Genomic DNA, 13,634 nt, shown 5'->3' with positions numbered 1-13,634 from the left:
TTTGGACTTAACTAAGAGTTACAAAGGGATCTCAGAAAATTGGGTGACTGGGAAACAAAATGGCAGATGAAATTCAGTGTTGATAAATGCAAAGCAATGCACATTGGAAAACATAATCCCAATTATAAATACAAAATGATGGGGTCTAAATTAGCTGTTACCACTCAAGAGAGAGAACTTGGAGTTCTCTGAAAACATCTGCTCAATGCACAGCAGCAGTCAAAAAAGCTAACAGAATGTTAGGAACCATTAGGAAAAGGATCGATAATAAGACGAAAATATCATGATGCCACTATATAAATCCATGGTACGCCCACACCTTGAATACTGCGTGCAGTTCTGGTTGACCCATCTCAAAAAAGACATAGTAGAATTGGAAGAGGTACCTAGAAGGTCAACAAAAATGATTAAGGGTATGGAACAACTTCCATATGAGGAGAGATTCAAAAGAGTGGGACTGTTCAGCTTGGAAAAGAGACGACTAAGCAGGGATATGATAGAGGACTATAAAATCCTGAAGTGTGTAGAGAAAGTGAATATGGAAGTGTTACTTGCCCCTTCTCATAACACAAAAACCAGGGGTCAGCTAATGAAATTAACAGGCAGAAGGTTTAAAACAAACACTTCTTCACACAACACACAGTCTACCCGTGAAACTCATTGCCAGTGGATGTTTTAAAGGCCAAAGCTATAACACGATTCAAAAAAGAAAAGTTCATGGAGGATAGGTCTATCAATGACTATTAGCCAAGATGGTCAGGGATGCAACCCTATGCTCTGGCTCCCCCTAGCCTCTGACAGCTAGAAGCTGGGAGTCAGGACTGGATGACAGGGTATGGATCAGTTGATGATTGCCTGTTCTGTTCATTCCCTCTGAAGCACCTGGCATTAGCCACTGTTGGAAGTCAGGGTACTGCGGTAGATGGACCATTGGTCTGATCCAATATGGTTGTTCTTATGTTATGAGTTGATCTCATCCAAGCACTGAGACATCTTGATGGTAGTGATGTGCATATGTGTGGTAAAGAAAAGATAAAGCAATGTGCAATTTGCATAGGCCTGGCACTTAGTGCATGTTGTCTGAGCAGTTCATCTAGTGGCTGCATGTAGATGTTGAATGGGACCAGAGAGAGAATTGATTCTTGGGAGACTCAACAAGTGAAGACTGTAGTAGCACTCACTGCTACTCTTTGGGTGAGTCCTGCAAGTAAAGATTTAAACCATATTAATAATACCTAGCTTTTACATAGTACTTTTCATCTGTAGAACCCAAAACCCTTTACAAAGGAGGTCAGTATTATTATCCCATTTTACAGATGAGGAAACTGAGGCATCCAGAAGTGAAATGACTTGCCCAAGGTCACAAAGCAGGACAGTGGTAGAGTTAGGACTAGAACCTACATTTCTTGAGTCCCTGGCCAGTGCTTTATCAACTAAGCCACACTACCTTGTCAGGACCACTGCTACCTCTCTCAGGTGGGACAGATGTATCTCACGTTCACCAGTGCTGAATTCTGCAGACAGTTCCAGAGGGATGAGAATGCATGTCTGCTCTCCACCCATTGACAGGAAGAGACTATCCAACAATGCTGTTAAAGATGTTTCTGTCCCATGTCATGGCCTGAATCCAGACTGTGGTGGGTCTAGGCTAGGGTATTAGCTTAAATTAGACAAGACTGTAGTTGGATTTTGGCTCGTTTCTCTATCAGCTTGCTCAGGAATGAAAGATTTGATACTCTGTTGATCACACTATTGCATGTTTAAAGGAGGAACAGAAGATTCCTTCCCGGAGTGAGCAATTGCCTATTTTTGTCATAAGTATCACCAGTTGCTCATTAGAGAGATATTTAAAAGATATTACACCACCCACCTTGTCTCGCAAATATCCTGGGACCAACACGAGTACAACCACACTGCATACACCAGTTGCTCATGACTGTCTTTCACCAGCCAGGCAGGGCATAGATTGGGTACACATTTCTTGGGTTGAGACTCTGTTAGGTGTTCAGTATTTCTTGAGCAGTGACTGTACAAACCTTCAAGAATTCAGTGGGCTGTGGGGGTTTTTTGTTTCTTATTTTGTTTTGAGTATTTTTGCTGGTATAAGGTGGGGCAGGTTCATACTCTTTTGAGAGCCTTCCCAAATATAGATGATCTTTTCAGTGAACATGTTAGTTCTTCATTGTGCTTGGTTCTGTTGTGGGCTGCAGGCACTCAGAATTGGCAAAGTGGGTTACCACACTGGATAACTCCTTGATTGGCAATCATTTCCGAGGACTTATGGAGGATTGTTGACATCCCAGTACACTGGAAAATTAATGGATTCTTAGATTTTAAGGCCAAAAGGGACCATTATGCTCATCTAGTCTAATCTGCTGGATAACACTGGCCACAGAATCTCACCTCAGTTTTTAAGAATGGCATAAAACCTGGGAAATTACAGACCACTAACATTGACTACAGATATGTGGAATATTGCTAGAACAGATAACAAAACAATCAGTTAGTTATTATCTAGAAGAACATATTTAATAGGCAGCATGGATTTGTCCAAAAATAAATCATACCAAACTCATAATTTTTCTTTGAATAGAAGCTTGTTGCATAAGGGGTATACAATGGACTTAGTATTGGGCACAACCTCCTCTCAGGGAAGCTAATGAAAAGTGTATTCAATGGAACTACTACAAAATGGATACCGAATTGGATTAAAAATTAAATATGGGGTAATTATTAATAATTCATTGTCAAATTGGAAGGAGGTGTTGAATGGGATCCTAGAGGGTCTATTCTATTCTGCATTAAAAATTTAGAGGATGGTGTGGAGAGTCACACAAATCCAAAATTCAGGTGACAAAGAGCTGGGAAGGGTTATGCAGTCCTTGGAGGACAGGAGCAAAATACAATACTATTTTGATAAACTGCAGAAATGGTCTGAATAAATAATCCCAGTAAAATGAGATTCAGTCAAGCTAATGTAAAGTGATTCATGTAGGATATTCAAACGCACAAATGCAGAATTGGGAAATGCTGGCTAGACAGCAGTACGGCAAAGAAAATGGAGGTTTGTAGTAGCTGATTCAGACTCATTCAGTAAATACTTTCTAGCTAGATTTAAAAGAACTGCAAAAATGTTGAAAGGTTCCCATGTCAGATAGGTAAGTTCATGATCAATGTACATTAGAGTTCAAAGATCAGTCATTTTAGGAGAGGCTAGGATTTGTTCCATCATTTTGGCATGTTTCTGCAAAGTGTTCAGGGCCTCCTGTGTGGTGCTTAGCATCCTCATATTCCACTGAAATCCATCCCTAGATCAGTTTATCTGGGAACTGGGGAGAAGGACATTCTGGATGTAGTGCTCTCTATTACCTCTCTCCCTTCATATGATAGAGCCCAATTTGCTCACCTTCAAGTCATGGTTTAAAAACTAAAAAGGGCACATTTGATTTATAAAGTCTTTATCATTTGTTTCTATTGTCATCAATTGGAGTTGAGGGTATTCAGTATCAGCATTGGGCTGTATGTGAATTGGTGTAGAACAAAAAGAGTAAACAGCTTTTCTATTGGATTCTAAAATTAATCCCAGCAGGTAGAAAGATTTCACATAGATTAAAATAAAATACTACAAAACTGTGCACTAATGGCATGTTCCAAAGCTCACTGAAGTCAATGGAAATCTTTCCACTGATTTCCATGGGCTTTGGATCAGGCCCAAAAGCCTTTAATAAAATTAAAAGCCTGCTATTACAATACACTGTACTAGGATCCTGGGTATTTTTTCTAATAGACGGTACAGCCATTTACAAGAGCTAGTGGTTTATTTCTTGAGTGTCCAAGGATGTACAGTATAATGTGGCTATATAGGGATAAACTATAACTCTAGGGGAGTAACTTTGAAAGCATTGCCATTACATAGGACACAGTATATAAGCTTTAATAACCATAATTTTCTGAGAATTTTGGTACCATAGCACTGCTGGTATAAAGGAAAGAAAATATGTAAGCAAATTGATTTAAAAAATGTGTGATGGATACCAAGAATTTCTTTCAAGTGTCAAGATTTGAGCTCTGTACCAGGTGCCTTAGTCTAAACAAATGATGTTTCACAGAATAATTAAATCCATAATTCTGGGTAAGAATTTTCAGTTTCAGGATTTTTTCCTATCCCCCATCTGCTGGGTACAGTATGGAACAAGCCCAACTAGCAACTTTTTATTTTTATAATTTGTTCTATTAGAAGTGTTCAGAAAAAAATATATAAACACTAAGGCAAAATTCACCCCGGTGTATGCAGCTGCCACTTCATTTTTGTCAAAAGAGTTGAAGCCATTTACACCAGGGATGGGTTTGGCACATAAGAGTACGTCTACACTGGGGGCGGGGGGGACCCACAGCAGCGAGTCTCAGAGCCTGGATCAATCTAAAATAGTGGTGTAGATGTTCCCATTTGGTCTAGAGCCTGGGCTCTGAAAACTGGCCAGGGCAGTTGGGGCCTCAGAGCCCAGGCTCCAGTCCAACCGGGAATGTCTCCACTGCTATTTTTAGCCCGGTAACATGAGCCCTGCAAGCCTGAGTCAGTTGACCCAAGCTCTGGGATTTGCTGCTGCAGGATTGTGGTTTTTTTTTTTTTTTTTTGGCAGTATAGACATACCCTGAGTCTACAATTAACTTTAAAGGCGTGATAATTCTTTTATGTGCAGAAAAGCTTGCAAAGAGAAAAGTAATGGTAAAAATTCATTGAAAATGTGCACTGTAACTAAGATGCAACTGTCTCTGCAAAAATCATGGACACTGGCTGCTGTCATCCAGGAATGACTGACATTCCTTAGACTGCAACATGCCACTATAAGGACATAAGGTTGTTAACAGAGTGGTTGAAAATATGCCTCAGGGCAACAACTATCCTGAGAGTTAAGGGTATCCTTGGTGTGATGGAGCATCATCTCACACAGGCTAATAAGGGGTTAACAGACTCTTGGGACGCTGCATTAGAAGCAGCCAATAGGGGAGGGGCTGTGGGAAGCAGCCAATCAGGGCCCAGCAGGCCCATATAAAAAGAGCCTTAGGGCAGAGCAGAGTCAGTAGTTGCCTGGAGCTTGAGGACTGTGTGTGGAGTGGGCTGGAATCCGGTAGCACCTTGGACAGAGCAGTACTAGCAGGAACCCAGGGAGCAAGAGAGGGTGCTCCTGACAGGCTGCTGAGACTGAGGAGGGTTCTGTGGCCATGGGGAAGTGGCCCCGGGAAATGCAGCAATAGGAGAGGTGCAGCAGGATGCTGAAATCCACAGGGTCCCTGGGCTGGGACCTGGAGTAGTAGGTGGGCCTAGGTCCCCCCACTCGCCACTTGGGAAGTAGCAGGACAATTTACTGCGGTCGCCACTGAGGTGCAGGTCTATTGAGAAGCTAAACTTCCCCTGGAAGGAGGGAACACAGACAGTGACACAGAAAGGACACTGTGGTTCCTGACACTGTGAGACGGGCTGCAGGACTATGGAGAAGGAGTGACAGTGTGCAGACTGTGGATGGAGGTATCAGCCTTGAGCTAATCCCAGAGTGACCTGGAGGAGGCGCCAGTCCGGTGATGAGTGATGCGCTCTGTGACACTTGGTTAAAAGGCCAGTACTGATAGCAACCACAGGATTTTCCTAAAGTCCTATGCTGCAGCCATGATAAAGTTAAATGAGCCATCTCTTCTGCCATCACAGAATCTAACTCCTACCCTGAACAACTTTTTCAGATTGTAAATTGCTTTGTCAACCCAGATTGTCTCCATGCCATCCCACAAGCCAGCTCTGAAAGATATGAGCAACTATCAAAACACTCATCACAGACGGTCACTAGCATCCAGGACACACTGTCTGCACAGTAGCCTCTGTAGACTGAAATTAACATGTAGTACACATCTTCTCCCCTCACATGCCCATCCTCAAGAATTCACAGATCAAGACATCCTACAAGTGCTGAAGGAAAATACTTCCCTCTTCTGATTTGAACTTATATTTACCGTGGCTGGTGTGTGAGTTAAAATAAAAATGCCTGGGAGCACCAAGGGCCACAGCTGACAAAGTGTCAACATCATCTTTGAAGAAAACAGAGTACTATCCACACTAAAGCATACCTTAGCACAGCCCAGTCTCAGGAAGCCAACTCTGGACGCAGCAGGGAAACAACAAAGTATTTTTTTCATCTGTTTGTACCTGCCTTTGCTGGGCCATGCCCAGCTTTTTGCCATTCTTCACTTGTGAGTGCTGCTGATACAGTTTTCTACTCTCAGTTATGTACTCAAGGGCAGCTTAACAGCATTGTAATTTGCCAGTCATCTTCTGCAGAACAGTGCAACCTACATCTTTTCATTCACTGGGATGTTATGCACATTCAAGGGATGATCACATTCAAATGATCAAATAGCAATCTCTAACCAGAGAACAGCAGAAAGCATACCTGAAATAACAAAGTATAATGGTAAGATCAATATGGTAATTGTTACTAACAGGTGCCATAATTATCATGGAGAATAGATGATAATATAAAAAGACAATAAAAGATATATACAGAAAATGATGTAATCAAATCTGACGATCAAACCCTCTTGCTCAGGATACATTCCTAATTCAGTCCACCTTCCAGTTTCCCTGCTTTTTCTTTTTTCCACTTTCACGTATGCCAGTGCTGCTGCTGTTTTCTCTCTCTCTCTCACACACACACACACACACACACGCACACAAGCTTCTAACATTTTCTTCTATATTTCTCTCTCTCTTTCTCTGTCTTTCAAAGTGAAGATTTACTTGACCGGTTCCTCCTTGAGCCACTCTGGACCTGAGCAAAGCATAGTGTATAAACTGCACCACCCAAAGTAGCCCAGGGGGGCACTGGGTCTCACAGGCTTCCCCAGCATTAGAGGGCTTTCCCTTCACCCTCTCCCATGGTTCTCGTCACGCAGACAGAAAGCAGATGACCAGAAGTCCAAAATGCAGGCAATGTGATGTTTATTGTGGTTAATTCCAAGCAAGCATATCCATAGCTCTATAAGCCAGCAGAGTCTGTTTCCCAGGGTCCCCCTTCCCAGCTCTGATGCCGCAGAGCCTTGCCTGTGTCCCTATTCCCCATTCCCACTGCCTCCTTCTTAGCAGGCCAAAATATACCTGCAATGCATGCCCACAGTCCCACCCCTTACAATTTATGGTTATGTTCCATTTTGGGGGGTTGTGAGTCTGGGGTCTTCATCCCACCTCTTTTGTACTCCATGGGAGGGGTGAAGAATGAGTTGTGCTATGGTCAGGGACAGGCATTTCTTTGGACTTTTAGTGTTTTGTACCTTCCCCAATCTCCCTTTGCCTCTCCCGACTGGTTGCTTGACCTTGTCTTGAGATAGGGGTTGAGACAATCTTAAAGTGTGAGCTCCAATAACACTAACTGCTCTTATCTATTCCCACTGTACTAACAAACCCGTCTGGCTAGGCAGAAGCAACATACACAGTGTCTTTGTCCTTTATTCACACATATTAGTATAAGATATAAGAGTATCAAAAAGTCAAACTCAAAATTCTCTCTCAGGCTGACTAACAAGCCTATATACTAACACCCAGCTTCCCTGTTGCTCCAGAATGGGGGAAAGTAACTACTGCAGCCCTTGGAAGGGTGCAAGTTATTTCTTTGCACATGGTCAGCTACTGTAGCCAGTGAGTAATAAAATCAAAGTCAAGGCTCCACCCACTTGTCAGCCACTCCACCATTCCCTGCTGACAACTGACAGTGGGGAGTATCCGGAGATCAGGGATTCTGCTCTGCACCGTACCTGGACCCAAAGTACAAGTAGGCTAAGCAAGTGGTTTACTCACATTTTCTCCACTGCTCGGCTGAATAAGAAATGGATCCAATGTAGCGTCAAAGAAGGTAACTTTAATTGGATAAAGCCTGAAAAAGAACTGAATTAATATGAGCCAGTAGCTAAATATGAATCAATGCAAAGAGATATCATAAACATTAGCCTATTTATAATTTTATTTATGAGCCTTTAATATGGCCTATAGTAGTATATGTGATGTGTGGATATAAAAATATAGTACCTGGTCCCACCCACCAAACAGGTACTACTCTCCTTTCCCTGCATTGCAGCCATCATCTTTAGATATTCCACACAGAATACAATGGGATAATGCAATGGGATAATACAATGCTGCGTGCTACATATTTATGATGTTCTCAGCTCCCTTTAACAATAATGGGAGATGTACATCTAGTCAACTGTCCATGGCTCATCCATACAAAATTATCCATATGTGCCCTTTGGAGAAGACCATTGTGGCCAAATCCGAACATTATTAATTTGCTATTTGATGGGCAAAGGTTGAAGCATGTCAAATATTTGGCCAAATATTAAGCCTCTGTAGTAAAAGGAAAAGCCTTGGAACACTACTGAATTGATTGATTTGTGTGTTCCATTGTGCCACTTAACTCCTTGATATTTAATTACACAGTGTTTTATTTTCTCTTCTGACACGTCAAGAAACTCTATTGAGTGACCATCCATCATTTGCTGATTAATTAAAATGTGGAGGCTGTAGGGAATCCTGTCATGTTACAATTGTACTCATTAGGTCTGATTCTCAGCTAGGGTAAATTGATGTAGCTCCATTGAAGTCATAGCTGAGAATCTGGCCCATACTTAAATGAATCATACTTTATCAATGGAAGTTTTGCAGAAACAAACACCTTCAGTGCGTATGGGGAAAAAAAGTTAGTAAATAATTATTTTAAACCAGCAAATTCTGCCTGTTCCTTCTTGACTTGCTTTTTGTCTGCTTGTATGAATTATACTGGAGTGCAGCAAAGCTACTTCTAAGATCTAATTGACTTCATGCTGGATGTGACTCATTGAGTTCACAGAATTCCTACAAGTAAAAAAGTGTGCACTAAGTTTGATGCACATTCTTGCAATTTGTGGTTTGTCTTTGGAGGAGAACTGTGGATTTTATATAATTGATTAAGGACAATTTTAAAAGGCTTAACCCCATCAATCTTTCTGACAAACTCTGCAACAGTTAGTTCCAGTCTATAGTTGGCACAGTGCCAAGATGCATGACTGGGATAATTGTCGGCAACATCTGTAACACCACCTGCTTTTCTCTACCTTTTCTACATCATGCTTGATATGTCATCTGTAGCAAAAAATAAATACATTACAAATATTTGGGAGTAAATTCAATGAAGCCATTTCTTTAATTAGGTCACAGGTGTTCTACGATGCTTTTAGTTGGTGAATTTGTTAGTTTAATGAGATTAAGGAGAAAAACCCACTGCATCAGACTTAATACTAACTTCTGCTTTGCGATACACTCATCTCAGGCCCAATGATTTTACAGGAATTTGGACTAGTTTGTTTAAATGTTAAGCATGGAATAAAAAATATAGGGCAAGATCGCCAAGTGCACTAATGCAGAGCTCATGCAAGGAGTTGCTGTGCTACCAGGTTTGGAGGAGCACATCACGCTCCAGTGCCACCCCCAACATAATCCTACACCCAGCCTGCTCTAGGATCCTTCCAGTGCTAGGTGAGGTGGGAGTGGGGGGCGGAGCTACACTAGCCCTAAACAAACTAAGAATTTTCCTACACTGGAGTGGTGCAAAGAAGACTGAGAAGGGGCGGAGTATCCAGCCCATAGCTGATATTAGTAAACTGATCAAACTGTGAGTAGATCTCATTTCAAACGCCTTTTGTTCTTCATAAATGCAAGTCTTGGTGGGACTATTGGAAACAATTGATGTCTTGGCTAGACTGGGCAAATAACAGATTTTTCAGATCAGTGGTTGAATTGGCGGGAAAAATCATTTAGGATCAAACCAAAATGATGGTTTTTCAGTTTTCCTTGAAACAAAAACCAAAAAGTATTGTTTTGGATCAAATCAATATTTTGTTGGATCAAAAACAATTTTTTTTGTTTTGTTTTGTTTTCTGGAGGTGGAGGATTTAAATTTGTTTAAAATTAAATTTTCTGAAACAAAAAGTCAAAATGTTTCATTTCAGAAAAGCCAAAACAAAATAATTTGACAATTCCAGGTTTTTCCTTTTTTTTTATAGCCAAAACTAATTTGCTGAATTTGACCCAAATTCACAAATAGTTTTGGATGACCTGGACTTACAATTTTGGTTGAAAAAACTAGTAGCACAAGATATTTCACCCAGCTTCACACAACTTCCTCTATGAAATATTTAAACATTAATTTGAATTTCATTTCTCTTTTGTTTCCCATATTATATTCATTGTCACAGGCTCCTTCAGACCACTGTAGGACCATAGCCATAGCAACTCTTTCTGTTCTGGAAAAAAAAAAGACTTAATAGTGTGATGTTACACCCCATATTCTTTATGGAAATATGCTTATGATATGGATATGGCATAACTGAGATATATTTTATGTAAGATGGGTCTTGTAAGGTATCACTGGAAAGATTATAATTTACTGAATGTGATTATCCAATTTGTATGCGTGTATCATTTCTGTATCTAAAGTTAGGAATATTGACTATGTAACAATTACAACTGTGTGTGTATTTGTGAGACACCAACTAGACAACAGGCCATCAGCCTCAATGGGCTATTAGGAAGAAACAATAAGACTTTGAAGATACTAATCTCTCTCCTTCCTGAAAGGCATCCTGGGATGTAGCTGTGACACTACTCGGTCAGATGGTCCTGTCACCTGGTACTAAACACCATCTTGGACTTCTAGTAATTTTCCACAAAATGGAGAGGGAGGTCAAGTCTGGGAAACAAAAGATTCCTGCCTTATGTAAATCTTATTAAGGCTGGGGAATAAGGCAAACAGGACTCTCCCTTTCACTGCCTTCCCACACAAGAAGAAAGACTGCTAAAAGTACCTGAAGAGACAAAGGAACTAAGCTGAGGGAAGGCAAGGTCTGAATCCAGACTGAAGGCAGGTCTTCACTACGGGGGGGGGGGTCGATTTAAGATTTGCACATTCAGCTACACGAATAGTGTAGCTGAATTCGACGTATTGCAGCCGACTTACCCCGCTGTCAGGACGGCGGCAAAATCGACCTCTGCAGCTTCCCATCGATGGCACTTACTCGCACCTCCGCTGGTGGAGTAAGAGCGTCAATTCGGGGATCAATTGTCGCGTCCCAACGGGACGCAATAAATCGATCCCCGAGAGGTCGATTTCTACCCACCGATTCAGGTGGGTAGTGTAGACCTAGCCCGAGACAGAGGATCTAGTCTGTAAAGAGAAATAACTGGAATTCTAAGCTACAGAAACTCTGCATCCCGCCTAAGTCAACATTTAGGGTGAGAAATTATATTTTGTAACCAGTTTCTTTAAAATCTTAAGCTTAGTATGCGTGTTTTGTTTTATTTGCTTGGTAATCTGTTTTGTTCTGTTTACTATCCCTTATAATCACTTAAAATACCTTTTATAGTTAATAAACTTGTTTTGTTTGTTATAAAAAACAATTTGTGCAATTTATAACGGGGGGGGGGAAGACAAGAAGTTGTGCATATCTTTGTCCACCTTGAGGGAGGGGGCGAATTTATGAGCTTACGTTGTATAGATTTCTCTACAATGCAAGACAATATTATTTTGGGTGTACTTTCCAGAGGGGAACTGCACTTGAGTGCTGGGCGATTTCTTAGCTGAGTCTTCTTATAGAGAGCTGTTTGCAGACTCTGTGTGATTCTACAGCTGGTCCATCCCTACCAGTCTGTGTGTGTGTGTGCTGCCAGAGGCTGGAGAGCCGAATTCAGCAAAACAGGGAGAGGGAGCCCAGGCTAGTGGAGCAGGCGGGCTGAGTGACATCCCAGTGCATGAGGTGGCTTCCCAGAAGGGGGGTCCAACCCATCACAAATAGATTCTGTAAAGACTTCCAATTTGTTTTCCCCAAATCTTCATTGCCTTACTGCACTTGTCATCTGTGCTGAGTAAATAAGATTGCAAACTGAGGGAGTAACATTCTACAGTAGGTGCCACTTAAGGGTACAGCTACTAGGGTACTGAACAGAGATATACCATCATGCAAGTACATGGAAAATCTTTTCCTTGCCAGAGGAGCTGAATTATATATGCTAGCAAATAAAGAATCTTAAAAATGTTACTATGTTTCATCTGTCAGGTGACATAATATCACGAATTATCTGAGCCCTGTGTGACATATGAAGCATTCCAGAATTAGCACATCCTAGCTGTGCAATATGCCTTATTACAATCCACTTGACAGCTGTCACTGTGCCCTGAAAAGACAGTTATCCTCTCAGGTCTATATTTTGACAAAGCTGGATGAACCAGTGACATACGAGTTAACTCCTTTTCAAAGGGGAAAGAGACTGAACATATTTATACTTTTTTTTTAATGTGAGAAAATAGAGCTGGAAATATTTATAATGCTGTGTCACAAAGCTACCTCATTATCCATCTTCAAATCCCTCCTGAAAACTCTCCCTTGCCATGATGCCTACATACAACTTGACAATGGTTAGGCTGCTGATGTGCAGATACCCCGGCTTATCATGCTGAATCTCATTGTTTCCTTGTACCCCCTTGTCAATCGCTCTGTATCCACCTGTTCTCTCTTGTCTTATGTTTAGATTGTAAACTCCTTGGAGCAGGGACGTCTTTTTAGTTCTATGTTTGCACAGTGGGGTCCTGATCTATGATTAGGCTATGCAACTAATAAATGACCAAATGATACCTTCTCCCCAGACAACTTCACATAGGAGAGTCCTTGCTTGCACCATGATTGTTGGAGCACTCACAGAAGCATTCGGTAGAAGAATCCTGTGTGAACTGGCAAACACTCTAACTTTGGAGCAGACAAAGAAGCACAAATGAGATATGCATTTATAACTGCAATGCTGTAAAAAAAAAGCAGTGTCACCTCAATTACATATGGAGTCAGAAGTGACAGTGGAGAAAGCTATCCAAATAGCTTGTCACTCAAAGCTCATTAAGAAGCAAAATGCAGATGAGGGAACCGCTAAGGAGCTGAGTGAGCTCCTGGGTCAGCCTGCAGAGTCAAAGACAGAGAAGAAATGGAATATGATCAAAAAGCAAGGAACTAGCATAAGAGTATGTCAGAAATATACCTGCTGGAGTCATAATGACAACCAAAAGGAAAATTGCCCAGCACTGAATGAATAAATAAATAAATAAATGCAGGAAATGTAACAAACTAGAGGCAGAAGACAAAGAACATTCTTTTTAGGACTGATACACATGAAGAAGACAATGATGTCTGATGGTCTGTGATACTATCACTCAGTGGTAGGAGAATAGAATTTAAGATCAATAGATAGCCTTATCATACAAGGGAAGACAGAAGAAAAACATGCTGAAAGTGTTTTGTGTTTAGATTTTTAAGGAAGGCTGTTCTGCCTAATCTTTTACCATACCTACTGTTACACAATGAAGTATCTACTACTTTTTAAAAAAAGTGTCTTATATTGGAACCAAGATATCTCATCTGTTGTTTACACTGGCAAAGAGGTGTCAAGCCGAAAAAAATCCTTTTTATAGAACTGTTTGAATTATTTAGTTATAAAAGTTTAAAACTTTGTTGTGCTGAACTTTCTGAGATTACACTTTATAGTTACTTTTTTTACTGCTTCTTTAAATACATGT

Source organism: Trachemys scripta, chromosome 3 (genome assembly GCF_013100865.1).
Source record: "Trachemys scripta elegans isolate TJP31775 chromosome 3, CAS_Tse_1.0, whole genome shotgun sequence".
Taxonomy (NCBI): domain Eukaryota; kingdom Metazoa; phylum Chordata; order Testudines; family Emydidae; genus Trachemys; species Trachemys scripta.
This window is presented reverse-complemented; position numbering follows the sequence as displayed.